General features: G+C 49.7%; 1 protein-coding gene across 2 annotated transcripts in view; it reads left to right on the top strand.

The window, feature by feature from the left end:
- The first annotated feature begins 6,269 nt into the window (after positions 1-6,269).
- Positions 6,270-13,230, top strand: part of IL5RA (interleukin 5 receptor subunit alpha) — a 71,213-nt gene continuing 64,252 nt past the window's right edge. The window contains exon 1 of one of the 2 annotated variants that reach the window (XM_083155760.1): positions 6,270-6,396. The gene's annotated coding sequence lies outside the window, so the exon portion shown is untranslated. Of the gene's footprint in view, positions 6,423-13,230 lie in introns of both variants that reach the window. The other variant, XM_083155763.1, reaches the window with a different exon arrangement.

The raw sequence follows: 13,230 nt of genomic DNA on the forward strand, positions 1-13,230 counted from the left end.
TCGCTAGTCTGACATCGGTGGCATATACATACAGGGCGATTTTCAGCTGAAAATCGCTCAAAACGGCCAAAATTTGCGATTTTCAGCTGAAAATCATCTAGTGTGTATGGGCCTTAAGAATAAAGCAGCCAGTATTTACCCTGGATAGAAACAAAGTAACTTGACCAAATGTAAATCTCTCTACACCTGTCACATCTGCCCCACCTGTAGTGCAGCATGGTTTTGTCCATTAAAGAAGGAGTTTGCTTTTGAAAACCAACCTGAATCACCCCCCTATGTGTTATATAGATGGGTCCCTTGGGATGTGTGTCGGCAGTTGTCACATAATAGAGTTGGGAAACTACTGCAGTACATGACACATACAGTGTGTTCTTAGAGGAGTGCACAGGCCACACACGGTCTCCTGGGGAATCGCTGTTTCTATATGAATCTCACTGGTTTCTCAGAATGTAACATTGTAAACAGGAATAGTCATAACCTGTAATGATCGAGGATTACTAAGCCCCAGATCTACAGGTTTTTATGTTTTTTTTCGTCCATGTTTTAGGATTTATAGATTTTAACATTTTTCGTTTAGGAAATAATACATTATACTGTATGACCATAAAACCATGTAACTTATCATTGTGCTCTTTATTACAGATGTGCAAGGGTGTCAGTTATACCCCTTCCAAACCTGGGGTGAAAAGTAATAGGATGAGAGATTCCGAAAGTGAGAGATTTGGGAAGAAATCTCCAGTTTGTTTTATAAAGCAGCAATCATTTACACTGCAAAATCACACATACCTGCTCCTGATGAAGCCGGAAACTCCGGGGAAACGCGTTGAGCACCAGTGACAAATGCTGTTTTGAAACCCTTCCATCCCTCGCTTGCCAAGTGACGTGTCCATCCTCCCACAGATGATCCTCAAAAATCTCTGGACTTACAAATCGTTTGGGATACTGCCTTATTCCTAATTATCCAGCCTTATTCAAGAGGACACACTCATTGGGATATCCTGAGTACTTGAAATTATAAGACAAATCCAAGGACACTCCGTCACAGATCTTGGCTTCCAGGCACAATGGGATGTTAATATACAGCTTCCCTCATTCTTTCATTGTCCAAACAGCTCAAACACCAAGACCCCTATTATCCCCTGAGATAGCCCTTCATGATTGTGTGCTATGGACTGTTTGTTCTAGAGTGATTCATTATTTTAACATCGTTTTTATTCTTGTTATTAATTAATAAATTGTTTATACTTTTGAGAACCGTGTACTATAGATTCATTACAGCCAGCGCTGGCACACCCTCTCTCTTTTTCTTAAACCTATATTGGGCCTGACAAACCCTGTGCCAGCAGCTGTTTGATAGCGCACCACAAAATATTTTGTTTTTTCCACACTGCAAAATCAAACTGGTGATTGCAGTGTAAATGATTTCCCCTTTAAAAAAACTGGAGATTTCTTCCCAAATCTCTCACTTTCTGAATCTCTCATCCTATTACATTTCACCCCAGGTGTGGAGGCTGCTAAAAAGGGAGGTGTTAAGTAGGCAGGGGTTGGTAATACCAACCCCTGCCTGCATAACACCCCTGCCTGCATACTACCACCTGCCTGCATACCGTATGTAGGCAGGTGGTAGTATGCAGGCAGGGGTGTTATGCAGGCAGGGGGTGGTATGGAGACAGGGGGTGGTATGCAGGTAGGAGGTGGTATGCAGGTAGGAGGTGGTATGCAGGCAGGGGGTGGTATGCAGGCAGGGGGTGGTGTGCAGGCAGGGGGCGGTATGCAGGCTGGGGGTGGTATGCAGGCAGGAGGTGGTATGCAGGCAGGGGGGGGTGTGCAGGTAGGAGGTGGTATGTAGGCAGGGGGTGGTGTACAGGCAGGGGGTAGTGTGCAGGCAGGGGGCGGTATGTAGGCAGGGGGTGGTATGCAGGTAGGAGGTGGTATGCAGGCTGGGGGTGGTATGCAGGCTGGGGGTGGTATGGAGACAGGGGGTGGTATGCAGGCAGGAGGTGGTATGCAGGCAGGTAGTGGTATGCAGGCAGGAGGTGGTGTGCAGGCAGGGGGTGGTGTGCAGGCAGGAGGTGGTGTGCAGGTAGGAAGTGGTATGCAGGCTGGGGGTGGTATGCAGGCTGGGGGTGGTATGCAGGCAGGAGGTGGTATGCAGGCAGGAGGTGGTATGCAGGCTAGGGGGTATGCAGGCAGGGGCTGGTATGCAGGCAGGAGGTGGTAGGCAGGCAGGAGGTGGTATGCAGGCAGGAGATGGTGTGCAGGTAGGAGGTGGTAGGCAGGCATTAGGTGGTAGGCAGGCTGGGGGTGGTATGTAGGTAGGGGGTGGTATGCAGGCAGGGGGTGGTATGCAGGCAACGGGTGGTATGCAGGCAGGGGATGGTATGCAGGCTGGGGGTGGTATGCAAGCAGAGGGTGGTATGCAGGCAGGGGGTGGTGTGCAGGCAGGAGGTGGTGTGCAGGCAGGGGGTGGTGTGCAGGCAGGAGGTGGTATGCAGGCAGGAGGTGGTATGCAGGCAGGGGATGTGTGCAGGCAGGGGGTGGTGTGAAGGCAGGAGGTGGTATGCAGGCAAGGGGTCGTGTGCAGGCTGGGGGTGGTGTGCAGGCAGGGGGTGGTATGCAGGCAGGGGGTGGTATGCAGGCAGGGGGCGGTATGCAGGCTGGGGGTGGTAGGCAGGGGGTGGTATGCAGGCAGGGGGTGGTATGCAGGCTGGGGGTGGTAGGCAGGGGGTGGTATGCAGGAAGGGGGTGGTATGACCGCTGCACATTTGCACCCATGCGATTAGGTGTGATTCGGCCCCATTATTAGGATGACCTAAATCTGTAGGAAAATGCAGGCTTCATTCCCCAAGTAGCCCTGTTTCTACTCTATAGAGATTGGAAGCTGCTGAGTCCGTCTTGTCTTGGGATCGGCTGCTGATTGTATAATTCCCGGTCACTGAGCATTGTACAGAGGAGGATAATGGATTAGAGGACGTCTTATCCCAGCATTGTTATCACTGAGGACACAGAACTGTGCTGGGGGAATGGTATCAAACACCTGTCAGACAGAAAACCACGTGACACTCACTGCAGTCCTATCAGATGCACGAATCAGTGGCCCCGTGGCCCTACCCAACAGCCTTATCTGCAAGACATCTATGATCATTTTCTCAGTCTGAACTCCCAATTCTCTATTTTGCAGAACTGTTCCCTTAACAAGCACAATAACATGTATCAGACTGTATACTCCATATTTACTAATATGTAAACCCAGTTATTCATGGCTGCCCCATGTACATATCCAGATTAAGGGAGGGGTGCAGGGGGTAGTATACCCAGGGCCGGTGCCACCACTAGGCAGCTCTAGGCATTTGCCTAGGGCGCTGGCCACTGGAGGGCAGCCATTTGGAGCAGGTTCCCCCCCCCCTAGATCGGGGTGAGTGGCACTGGCCCCCTCCCGTACGACTAGGGGGCTGCCGCCACATCACCCGTTCCCCCTCCCCATCCCTGGAGTTACTTAACGGCACTTGCCGCAGTACCCGACACCCTCCGCCCCTGGAACGACGCGGCTGCCAGTCCACCCGTATCAGGTAATGAGATACCATTGGAGCTTCCCGACTAGAGGAGAGATAGGAGGGTGGTAAGTGACCCGGAGATTCCAGCTTCTCCTCCTCTGCCCCTGGGTGTCCGGGTCCTGTGTTATCTAATGAGAAGAGAGAGACTTCGGGTGACATTCTATGGTATGCGATTTGCGTTTTTTGGCGTTAATTAGTCCAAAAAATGGCGATATCGCATTTTTCCTTCAAAACGCATATTTAATAGGATGCGCTAAGGGACAGAAATTGCATATTATGTGCGTTAAGGTATGCTGACTAAAAGTGCGAGATTAATTCGCATTTTTATCGCATCCAGATGTTTTTGTACAGAACAGTATACAAGTCGCTTATTTAATGCAATGCGCATTTGCACATCGCACTTTTTAGGTGTCTAATTAGCGCACTTATTTCAGACCAGGTTCTGTTTGGCGAAATAGGCAGAACCCTGCACAGATCGCAATGTTCTGTGCAGGGTTCTGCTGTAAAAAAATAAAAAAAACGGTTAAAATGAAAAAAAAAAAAAACGAGCGCAGGGTCCCCCGCCAGAGTATAACCAGCCCCGGGCTCATTGAGCCGGTGCTGGTGACATAAAATCAGGGTCCCCGACAAACAGGGGTCCCCTTGATTTCATGAAACCAGCACCAGGCTCAAGGTCCGGCGCTGGTTCCCAAAATACGGGGGACAAAATGACTAGGGGTCCCCCGTATTTTAAGAACCAGCACCGGACACAACCAGCCAGCAGGGTAATGCCACAGCCGGGGGAAACTTATTATATAAGCTCCCGCGGCCAAAGCATTAACCCCCTGGCTGGTCAGCATGGGCAGGGGTCCTGGGGAAGTGGGGACCCCCCCAATGAAGGGGTCCCCCCCCTCCAGGACTTACCAGCCCATGCTGAAAGTCCGGGGCTGTCCCCGATGCCCCTGCGCGGTGGGCATCGGGCTGATGGATTGTGTAAAAAAAAGAAGTAAAACTATTGTTTTCTACTGGCGAACTATGAGTCCCAGCAAGCCTACCCCGCATGCTGGGACTTGGAGAACCACAAGTCCCAGCATGCGGGGCATTAAAGGGCCCGCTGGCACTTGTAGTTCTGCAGTACAAAAAATAGTTAACAAAAACACACTGACACACTGTAAAATAAAAGTTTAATACACACAAAACACACACACACTGATACTTACCTACCTTGAGCCCGTAGGTCGGTCCCTGGATCCTGGGTCCGGGCTCCGGGGCTCCAGGGCAGAAGAGTCCGGTTCCGGGGCCTTGGTCCTGGTTTCGGGGCTGGTCCTGGGGTTCCGGGGCTCATGGGCTGCAGAATCAGGGGTCCGGGATCCGAGGTAGTCCCCAGGGGTACCTAAGGAAGGAAATCCTACTCACCTGGTCCCCGGCGACGACCTCGGCATCCTCTCCGGTGACAGCGCTGCTCCCATCTGGTACCCGGCTCGCAGGACTTTGACAGGCGCAGAGATGTTTCCTCCTCGCCGTCTCTAGTCAGAATGATTTCTGGCCAATTAGGAGCCGAGAAAGTCGGCTCCTGATTGGCCAGAAATCATTCTAACTAGAGACGCCGAGGAAGTAACATCTCTGCTCTAGATGCGCAGAGATGTTTCTTCCTAGAGTAGAGATGTTACTTCCTCGGCGTCTCTAGTTAGAATGATTTCTGGCCAATCAGAAACCGACTTTCTCGTCCTAATAAGTTTCCCCCGGCTGTGGCATTACCCTGCTGGCTGGTTGTGTCCGGTGCTGGTTCTTAAAATACGGGGGACCCCTAGTCATTTTGTCCCCCGTATTTTGGGAACCAGCGCCAGACCTTGAGCCTGGTGCTGGTTTCATTAAATCAAGGGGACCCCTATTTGTCGGGGACCCTGATTTTATGTCACCAGCACCGGCTCAATGAGCCCGGGGCTGGTTATGCTCTGGCGGGGGACCCCGCGCGCGTTTTTTTTTTTTACTTTGCGCTTTCCTGCAAACGTGTGATTTTCAGACATGAAAATCGCACATTTTCAGGACTAAAGACAGCGCACCAATTCGCCGCAAATCGCACCACTTCGCACTTTTCAGCCTCAAAAACGCATCACATTAAATATGCGAATTTTGACAGAAAAGTGTGATTTGAAAAAGTGCGATTTGCGGCGATGTGGTGCGCTAAAAAAACATGCGCATTTATGTCCAAGCATAGAATGTCACCCTTCTTGTCTTAAGTGTCGCCCCCCCCCCCCCCCTCCCAAGGCTTATGCTGCCCATACACTTGTGAGATATTGCATGCAATCCTTCAATTTCGACCACACCGGTTCCACATGGAAGAAAATTGCCAACAGTGAAATGTCAGGGACAGGGCAGGAGTCAGGGCAAGAGTCAGAGCAGGAGGATTGGGGCTGATTCATTCCTGATCTCTGCTGTGCCTTTTCACACAGTGGCCGATTATCGATAGACTGCACATGTGTCTGGGCCGCAATACGAGTGAGTGACGCTGTCCTCCTGGGGTATTTACTGCACTTTAGGGGTTGCCCGCGTGACTGCGTAGCTGAGCCCCGCATCCAGGCGCACCGCGTGCGCGCAGCGGCCTGTACAGCCCTCTAGCTCCGTTAGGCCTTTACAATGTATTGCATTTGCAATGAAACAAGTGTTGTGTGTGTTGTGTGATGGTGCCATACAGCCGCAGTGGGTGTGTAGGAATCAGGGGGATTGCACAAGCTTTGGTTTTGTTGGTTGGGTAACGACCTTTCTACACTGACCTCAAGCACAATCTGCATAAAGCACACGGGAGGCAGCACTCAGCTCACAGAGCACAGGATCCCGCAGCAGGACATGTGACACATGTGAGGTGAGAGACCCTACGCAGATTACACCGTAAGGGACCATATTGTGCTGCACATGTGTTGTGGGACATACAGTATACACATACATATACACACATATACTGTACACACACACATATATACACATATACTGTACACACGCATATATTCACATACATGTAGACACACACACACACATATCTACCTATCATTCATCTACCTATTTTCTATCTATCTATCTCATATCTATCTATCTATCTATCTATCTCTCTCATATCTATCTATCTATCTATCTATCTATCTACAGTATCTATCTATGTCATATCTATCTATCTATCTATCTATCTATCACATATCTATCTATCTATCTCATATCTATCTATCTATCACATATCTATCTATCTATCTATCTATCTATCTATCACATATCTATCCTATCTATCTATCTATCTATCTATCTACAGTATCTATCTATGTCATATCTATCTATCTATCTATCTATCTACCTATCACATATCCATCTATCTATCTCATATCTATCTATCTATCTATCTATCTATCTCTATATATCTATCTATCTCATATCTATATATATATATATATATATATATATATATATATATATATTTTAAGAGGAAGAAGGAAAAGACTCTCTCTTTGTCGGGGCACTCTTTCTTGAAAAATTTAGACAATTCTAAAAAATCTTGTTAGTTGACAGAAGGAAACTACAGGGGAACCCAATCACACAGTAATTGTTTGGAAAATTAGTGATACATTATTTTCGTTTAGATTTGTATATGAATTTATTTAAAAGGATTTCTTTAATAGTAATTTAATAAAATTCAGCACTAAACACAGACGAACAATAACACAACCAAACAGATACATATAACATGAAAAGGTTGGAGAGCTTATTTTGGAGTCAGCACTTAAATCTGTGGGGCCAATGGCAATACGGTCCTCAAAGAGAAGCCCCTTACCCTAAATGAGCGATGGGTATGTCTATACAGAGGTCCCAGTCCACAGTTAAGATGCTCTTCCAAATTTACAGCTCTAATGTCGACAGTATTTAGATAGGAATCAGAGTAATCACATGGCACTTGGTATGCATGTGTCAGTTCAGTTATAACACAACTCGATAGATATCAAAACATTTAAGGATTGGCCAATAATCACTAAATTAGTAAGGAAATTGTCCTATGTGTCGCAGTCCTATCAGGTCGCCCCTACTGTTACAGTCAAAACTGCCTAGTATATGTTTTAAATTATTACTGTGTTACAGAACCTATCACTTGTCTTCAAAGTTCATCTGTATGGTATTTGAGTGGTGTACTCATACAAATGGTGGAATAAGTACATAAATTTGTACAGTAATAGTCTTAATTACACACTGGTAGAAAACAGCGAAAATATAGCTTAAATTGGTAAAGGAAGAACTGTCTCCTCCCCCATAGGGAGTAAGCGTGGGAGAAGAATAGAGAGAGAGGGTAGAGAGGGGAGCAGAGGGGGGAGAAAGAGATCAAAGAAAAGAAAAAAAAAGAAAGCTGGAAAAAGTAATAAACCTCTGATCGTCTGATGCTCCCACCATTTTACCCCTAACAAATTAAATCCCCCCTTCTCCCCCTCCCATTGGTACCTGAAATAAACAAACGGAGTCATGTACTTTTGGTGAATTAGTGGTCACATTTATTAATTTGCTTACAAATATATACTGTTACTTGCTCCTGTGGCTCCGACATTAACACACTAACTAGATTCTATAGAGGCATTGTGGAGAGTGTCTTAACTTATGGAATCATAGTTTGGTTCGGGAGCTGCACCGTGGCTGAGAGGACTGCGTTAGATCGTGTGATTAAAATTGCAGGTAGAATTATAGGGGTGTCTTTACCATGCGCCCATGACTTATATAAAAACAGATTGCTAAAGAAGGCAAATTGTATTTTAGCAGATCCTAGCCATCCAGAATACAAGGCTTTTGAAGTTTTGCCATCGCAAAAACGTTATCGCAGTATTTTGGCACGTACAAAGCGTATGACAAATAGTTTCTTTCCCACTGCTGTTCGTATGCTAAATGCTGTTAGGTGACATGGGAATTGCCCTAAATGTTTTTCCTTTGTGTAGGTTTTTGTGTTTAAGTTTTGTTGACGGTGCATTATTGTGATGTATTGTCAATAACAATAAAGTATTCTTATCTTAAGATAAGCACTGCGGTCCACCAGCCCTGTATCGTAACTGAATCAAGCCGCCTGGGGGGCCAGGGACCCCTTCTCGCAACTTAAAACCTGTAACCGCCCGGGGTCACCCTTCACGTTGCCCCCCGATGCCAGGCCTTGGAGCTCTTCACCCCCTTAGCTGGGGGGGTGCCTCCGCTTCCTTGCGCCATTTTGGCTGGCCCGCAGTACTTCCGCCTCTGTTAATATATGTTCTATTGCATCATAATTCTGCTTGTTGTTCGTTCTTCCTTCCTCTTGCGGTGGGCGGGTGGGACAAACACCTCTCAGGTATTCTGCTCCTAATGACCCTCCCCCTATACCTGGCCTTCCTTAAGTATGGTGATACGCCCTGGGGAGGGGTCACTTTACCTATTTCTTCTCCTGCCCTCCCCCCTTGTTACCTTCCCACTATCCCTACTGTTCCCCACTGCATATGGGATTACAATTGGTAATGGAGCCCATCCTCATAGTTTAATGTCTCTCGCGTCTAGTCGACGCTTGCTCTCTTTAAACCTCTGATCGTCTGATGCTCCCACCATTTTACCCCTAACAAATTAAATCCCCCCCTTCTCCCCCTCCCCTTGGTACCTGAAATAAACAAACGGAGTCAAGTACTTTTGGCGAATTAGTGGTCACATTTATTAATTTGCTTACAAATATATACTGTTACTTGCTCCTGTGGCAAAGATAAGCACTGCGGTCCACCAGCCCTGTATCGTAACTGAATCAAGCCGCCCAGGGGGCCAGGGACCCCTTCTCGCAACTTAAAACCTGTAACCGCCCGGGGTCACCCTTCACGTTGCCCCCCGACGCCAGGCCTTGGAGCTCTTCACCCCCTTAGCTGGGGGGTGCCTCCGCTTCCTGGCGCCATTTTGGCTGGCCCGCAGTACTTCCGCCAATGCTAGGTTCCTAGAACCGCAGCCCGCCACATTCCCATGACCCTACGCCAACCTCCTGGCTCTAATCCGCCATTTGTACTCCGCTTTTTCTATCTAATGGTTGTGTTCCCGGTTACCTAGTTTAAAGGTTCTCTGGTTAAAACTTCCTCCCCTCTGCCTGCTAGGTTCCAACCCGGTTATGCCAAGGTGCATGCCTGTGAAGTGACTTGGTGTTGGTGATACTCTGCCATAGATGAGGTAGACTGGTTCCTAGCAGTTGTGCCTGTGGTGCCGCCTCCCTGAAAGCTTCCTGCTGACCTACATCCCCCTTATTGTGGTACCCCCTAGATAATTTTGCATTTTCCCAATTTTATTGGAGCCGCGGCCCTACTTATCTTGTTGACCTCCTTCTGTCTTGGCTCCTGTGAATCCCCTTGTTTTTTTGTTGCACTCCCTTGCTGGGTGTCCTTTGCTGCAATGTGTGCATGCGTGTCTGAATCTGCATTCCTCACCTCTGGTGCACTGTGTGCTGTTGTATGCGAAGCACTTTCCTCCCAGTCTTCCCTGTGAGCTAGGCCTCCCTGCCCCACTCCCCTGCCCACTGGACTGTTCTTCTTCTTTGGGCTGCGTTACATCCAGCCATATTCCCACATCCTTTGCCCCTAACGTTAGCCAGATGTTTGCTTTACTGTTCTCCACCATGTCGTGTATCATGTTCATGTATTTTAACACATTCTGCAAATTTATACATCCCGCTTAACCATTTGTTGTATGTTCTATATTCTGCCTCCGCCCCTGGGCCTTTGCTAGCTGCCTGCCCGCTTGCTTTTCTAGCTTCTTTCGTCATGGCAAAGATATCCACGTATTTCACAGTCTTTATATCCTTTTCCACCGCACTACGCACACCCCTGTCAATAGTTGTGGATGCGCATGTCAGTGATTCCTCTTTGTCCAGCTCCTTGCTTTTCCTCTTCTTGCTCTTCTTCTGGTTGCCCTTTTCCCCTTTCTTAAACTGCCTAAGCCTTCTAATAAGTTTTGCCTGGCCCGGGTTAGCTTTGTCCGCATCGCTATCACTGTCCCCTGCGTCGGAGTCAGAGTCCGCAGACCCTATGTTTGACTCACCACTGCTCTCGTCTGTCCCGCTTGCATTGCCGTCCTGATTGCTCGCTTGTGGCTCCTCCTCCCTTTGCTGCACTATTGCTCCCGAACCTTCTTGTCCATCTGCCGGGGGCATGCTTGTAGTCGCTGCCCCCTGTTTGCCCGCCGTTGTCTGGTTTGTGCTCGTTAGTATATTATTGTTCTCCGTTGTATTGCTTTGCAGACCCTGTGGTGGGCCATTTTCGGTTGTTATGTCCCTCTGCTGTGGGTATTCCCTGGGTACAGTTGCCTGCTGCGTCCACTGTTGTAGCGGTGGGGGTTGCCTCGCCTGGTAAGGTTGCCATGGTTGAGGATATTGCCATGGTCCCGGGTACGCACTGTGGGGCTGATGGAGGTAGCTGGCTCGTGGTTCGTGGTGGGTTGTCATTGATGTATATACCCCCTGGTTGGCAGGAAAAGGGTACTGCTGGGGCACGTGTTGGGTAAAGTGCATTGGCCCCTGCTGTGTGTAGGATGTTATGGCAGGACTTGGATATGGTGTGTACCTCTGCGCGAATTGAGGTGGTGCATGCTGGGGCCAGCCACTTGCAGCGCTGTGACTGTGAGCTTCTTGGGGTGCATGCGTTTGTGTTGCTGGTGTGGGCTGCATATATTGGTTATGCCCGGATGCCATGTGCCCAGGTTGTGCCTGCGGAGCCAGGCCTTGGCCATTCGTGTGTGGCAGTGTTTGGCAAGTGCCCTACTGTAGGTGCGTGCTGAGGTATGTGGGCAGGTTGGGGTGGGTGACCGTAAGTGGCATATTGGCTGGGTGCTGCGGGGGCTGCTTGCACTGGGGCGCTATGCATGGGTCCCGCCATGGTGCTATGCTCTGGCTGGGTGGTCTGATTGGGTGTGGGCTGCCTGAACTGGGCAGAATCTGGCTGCAGTGACCTCTGCTGTGCGTTAGGTGGTGTGGTGCCTAACTGGGCGTAATTGCCGGGGGCAACAGATGTCTGCAGCGACCCTTGCTGTACTTGGTTAATTAAGCTACTTGGCAGGGGTTCTCTGCTGGGGGGAGGGGCGGGCTCTGTAGTAGAGGGGAAGTGCTGGCTCCTTCCCCCACCCCCTCCCTTCTGACCTGATGCTGCGTGCACGCCCTGGCTGAGGTATTGAAATTGTATGGAGGGCGGTTGGTTGCCATTTTGGGGGGGCCTGCGTGGTGGGGATACTAGCGGGTGTGGGCTCCTATGAGGGGAAGAGGTTGGGGGATTATGTGCTGCGGGCAGGTGGCGCTGACCCGTCGCTGTGGTTGAGCGCCGACAGCTGGCTTTGGCTGTGCGGCGCTGACCCGCACAGGGGTTCCGGTGCCGGCGGGTGGATGTGGGCGGGTGACGCTGCCCCGTCGCGGGGGTGAAGCGCCTAGTGTTGGGGTTGGCTGGGCAGCGCTGACCTTGAGAGAGGCGGCGCTGGCGAGAGCTGTCCGTGACCGGGCGGCGCTGCCTCGGCGAGAGTGCCTAGCGCCGTGTATTGGCAGCGGTGTCCGGACTGCGGCTGTGAGGAGGTAGGCGGGAGCCGGGGACTGATGGGCGCGTTGGATGCGGAGAAGACGTTTTCCTGGATGCTGCTGCTGGGTGTCGGAAAGAGGGGGGGCGGGCTGCGCTCTGCCTGTGAATGCGGCCCTGGGTGGCTGATTACTGGATCCTGAGTTAGGGTCCCGTTCATCGCTGGCTTACCCTGCTGTATTAAGCTGTCCTCCTCCTGTCGCTGGATGTGTCCTTCTTCCCTCACTCGGCCGGCCTCCTCCATTGCTTGTTCTGGTCACCGATCTTCGACCTCCTGCAGGTGCCTTCTTTATTCCTTTCTGCCGCTGTACTGGTCCCTGGTACCACGCTGGGGTTTCCTTGGATCTCTTTGGATGGTCCATGGCTTTCTTTTCTCTTCACTGGTATTCTGCACAAACACTTCACTGGTATTCTGCTCCTAATGACCCTCCCCCTATACCTGGCCTTCCTTAAGTATGGTGATACGCCCTGGGGAGGGGTCACTTTACCTATTTCTTCTCCTGCCCTCCCCCCTTGTTACCTTCCCACTATCCCTACTGTTCCCCACTGCATATGGGATTACAATTGGTAATGGAGCCCATCCTCATAGTTTATTGTCTCTCGCGTCTAGTCGACGCTCGCTCTCTTGAAAAATTGTTGCCTCATAGGTGACAGTTCACCAACTTTACATACCTATAGTATGCTGGGAATGATGAATTCTCGCAGTGAGGTCTCCCTCATCTGTTACTCGTCACCATCCAGTATACCAGCTGCCATCTGTAATAGGTGGGCCCTCAAGGTATTGTGGGAAGTCAGACCTGTGCTCTCTGGTTTAACCCTACAGGACTGCTGCTGCCCAGCTCTATATACCTATGACCAAGAGGGGGTACACAGGTTTCCTCAGTGGGGTCTCCCCCTCTGTTTACTCAAGTTACCTCAAGTTGGTCAGCTTCCCTCAGCATGTAATAGTGCTAAGGGGCTTTGGAGGTATTGCGGGTGAGCGAGTCCCGGTTATGGAGGGTACAGGGAGAGAGGAACAAAGGAATGGAAATATGATTAGAAAGATCCAGTGCAGGGTGAGTCACTACCTCTTCCCTCAGGATGAGTGTTTCCTCTGAAATAGGAAATATATATCTATATATCTATATAAT

This window comes from Crinia signifera, chromosome 8 (genome assembly GCF_055691185.1).
Source record: "Crinia signifera chromosome 8, ASM5569118v1, whole genome shotgun sequence".
Taxonomy (NCBI): domain Eukaryota; kingdom Metazoa; phylum Chordata; class Amphibia; order Anura; family Myobatrachidae; genus Crinia; species Crinia signifera.